This window comes from Sciurus vulgaris, assembly GCF_902686455.1.
Source record: "Sciurus vulgaris genome assembly, contig: HiC_scaffold_527_arrow_ctg1, whole genome shotgun sequence".
In the NCBI taxonomy this organism is placed as follows: domain Eukaryota; kingdom Metazoa; phylum Chordata; class Mammalia; order Rodentia; family Sciuridae; genus Sciurus; species Sciurus vulgaris.
This window is the reverse complement of record NW_027632502.1, coordinates 347,441-351,361: the sequence shown is the minus strand read 5'-3', so window position 1 is coordinate 351,361 and position 3,921 is coordinate 347,441.

The window sequence follows — 3,921 nt, the reverse complement described above, 5'->3', positions numbered from 1 at the left end:
GGCATTAAATGATCGCACCAATCAACAGTTAAAGGAGAAAATAAAGGAAGCAAGAGATCATTTCAAAAAAGAGTTAGAGATATTGAAAAAAAAACCAAACAGAAATCCTTGAAATGAAGGAAACAATAAACCAAGTTAAAAACTCCATAGAAAGCATAACCAATAGGATAGAACACCTGGAACACAGAACCACAGATATTGAAGACAAAATATTTAATCTTGAAAACAAAGTTGACCAAACAGAAAAGATGGTAAGAAATCATGAACAAAATCTACAAGAATTATGGGATATTATGAAAAGGCCAAATTTAAGAATTATTGGGATTGAGGAAGGCTTAGAGAAACAAACCAAAGGAATGAACAATCTATTCAATGAAATAATATCAGAAAATTTCCCAAATCTGAATAATGAAATGGAAAACCAAGTACAAGAGGCTTATAGGACTCCAAATATACACCCACACCAAAGCACATTATAATGAAAATACCTAACTTACAAAATAAAGACAGAATTTTAAAGGCCATGAGAGAAAAGAATCAAATTACATTCAGGGGGAAACCAATAAGAATATCAGCAGATTTTTCAATACAGACCCTAAAAGCTCGAAGGGCCTGGCACAACATTTACCAAGCCCTGAAAGAAAATGGATGCCAACCAAGAATCTTATACCCAGCAAAACAATTTCAGATTTGATGATAAAATAAGATACTTCCATGATAAACAAAAGCTAAAGGAATTTATAAAAAGAAAGCCAGCATTGCAGAACATTCTCAGCAAAATATTCCATGAGGAAGAGATGAAAAACAATGATGCAAATCAGCAATGGGAGGAACGAGCCTAAATGAATAGCCAAATGAAGGGGAAACCAAATCATGTCAAAAAACAAAAATGAGTCAAATGACTACGAATACAAATCATATCGCAATAATAACCCTGAATGTTAATGGCCTGAAGTCATCAATCAAAACACATAGACTGGCAGAATGGATTAAAAAGAAAAATCGAACAATTTGCTGCCTGCAAGAGACTAATCTCATAGAAAGAGATACCCATAGACTAAAAGTGAAAGGATGGAAAAAAACATACCATGCACATGGACACAGTAAAAAAGCTGGAGTATCCATCCTCATTTCAGATAATGTGGACTTCAAGGGAAAACTAGTAGGAAGGGATCAAGAAGGATATTACATACTGCTTAAGGGAAGTATAAATCAGCAAGACATAACAATCATAAATATCTATGCTCCAAACATTTGCTCATCCATGTACATCAAATAAATCCTTCTCAATTCCAGAAATCAAATAGACCACAACACAATAATACTAGGTGATTTTAACACACCTTTCTCACCGCTGGATAGATCGTCCAAACAAAAATTGAATAAAGAAAAAATAGACCTCAATAACACAATCAACAATTTAGACTTAACTGAATTATATAGAATAAACCATCCAACCATGTCATAAGACCATGTCTTATGCCACAAAGGTACTGTTAGCAAATACAAGGTAGAGATGCGATCTTGTACTCTATCAGATCATAATGGATTGAAATTAGAAATAAATGACAGAATAAAAAACAGACCCTTCTCCAATACCTGGAGATTATATAATACACTATTATATGATGAATGGATAACAGAAGACATCAGGAGGGAAATAAAAAAATATTTTAGAAGTAAACGAGAAAAAAGACACATCATATCAAAACCTCTGGGACACTATGAAAGCAGTTCTTAGAGGAAGATTTATTTCATTGGGCACATTCAACAAAAGAAGGAGAAATCAACAAATAAATGACTTAACATTACAGGTCAAAGCCCTAGAAAAAGAAGAGCAGACCAACAGCAAAAGTAGTAGAAGACAGGAAATAGTTAAAATCAGAGCCAAAATCGATGAAATTGAAATAAAAGAAATAATCAGAAAAAGTAAAAAAAAAAAAAAAACAGTTGGTTCTTTGAAAAAATAAACAAAATTGATAAACCTTTAGCCACACTAACAAAGAGAAAGAGGGAGAAAACTCAAATTACTAAAATTCGGAATGAACAAGGAAATATCACAACAGACACGAGTGAAATACAAAACATAATTAGAAGCTATTTTGAAAACCTATACTCCAACAAAACAGGAAAACTTGAAGACATCAACATGATTTTAGAGACATATGAATTACATAAACTGAATGAGGAGGACATACACAATTTAAATAAATCAATTTCAAGCAATGAAATAGAAGAGGTCATCAAAAGCCAACCAACAAAGAAAAGTCCGGGACCAGATGGGTTCTCAGCCGAGTTCTACAAAACCTTTAAAGAAGAGCTCATTCCAATACTTCTCAAAGTATTCCATAAAATAGAAGAGGAGGGAATCCTCCCAAACTCATTCTATGAAGCCAATATCACCCTGATACCTAAACCAGACAGAGACACATCAAGGAAATAAAATAACAGACCAATATCCTTAATGAATATTGATGCAAAAATTCTCAACAAAATACTAGCAAATTGCATACAAAAATATATTTAAAGATAGTGCCCCTCGATCAAGTGGGTTTTATCCCAGGGACTCAAGGATGGTTCAACATCCGGAAATCAATAAATGTCATTCACCATATCAGCAGACTAAAATTTAAGAATCACATGATAATGTCAATAGATGCAGAAAAAGCATTTGATAAAATGCAGCATCCCTTCATGCTCAAAATACTAGAGAAAATTGGGGTAGTGGGAACTTTCCTTAACATTGTAAAGGCCATGTACGCTAAGCCCATGGCCAATGTCATTCTAAATGGTGAAAAACAGAAAGCATTCCCCCTAAAAACTGGAACAAGACAGGGATGCCCTCTTTCCCCACTTCTATTCAATATCATTCTTGAGACTCTAGCCAGAGCTATTAGACAACCCAAGGAAATTAAAGGGATACAAATTGGAAAAGAGGAACTCAAACTATCCCTGTTCGCTGATGACATGATTATATATTTAGAGGAACCTCGATATTCCACCAGAAAACTCTTAGAAATCATAAGTGAATTCAGTAAAGTAGCAAGTTACAAGATCAATGCTCATAAATCCAATGCATTTTTATACATAATTGATGAATCTTCAGAAAGAGAAAATAGGAAAAGTCCCCCATTCACAATAGCATCGAAAAAAATAAAATACTTGGGAATCAATCTCACAAAAGAGGTGAAAGACCTCTACAATGAGAACTACAAAACACTAAAGAAAGAAATTATAGTAAACCTTAGAAGATGGAAACATCTCCCATGTTCTTGGATAGGAAGAAATAATATTGTCAAAATGGCCATACTACCAACAGTGCTATACAGATGCAATGCAATTCCAATTAAAATCCCAATGGTGTACCTTACAGAAATAGAGCAAGCAATTATGAAATTTATCTGGAAGAATAAGAAACCCAGAATAGCTAAAGCAATTCTCAGTAGAAAGTACGAACTGGGGGTATCGCAATACCAGATCTTGAACTCTACTACAAAGCAATAGTAACAAAAATGGCATGGTATTGGTACCAAAATAGAAAGGTAGATCAATGGTACAGAATAGAGGACATGGACACAAACCCAAATAAATACAATTTTCTCATACTAGACAAAGTTTCCAAAAATATGCAATGGAGAATAGATAGCCTCTTCAACAAATGATGCTGGGAAAATTGGAAATCCATATGCAACAGAATGAAACTAAATCACTATCTCTCACCCTGCACAAAACTCAGCTCAAAATGGATCAAGGACCTCAGAATCAGACCAGAGACCCTGCATCTTATAGAAGAAAAAGTAGGTCCAAACCTTCAACTTGTTGGCTTAGGATCAGACTTCCTTAACAGGACTACCGTAGCACAAGAAATAAAAGCTAGAATCAGCCACTGGGATAGATTCAAACTGAAAAGCTTTCTCTCAG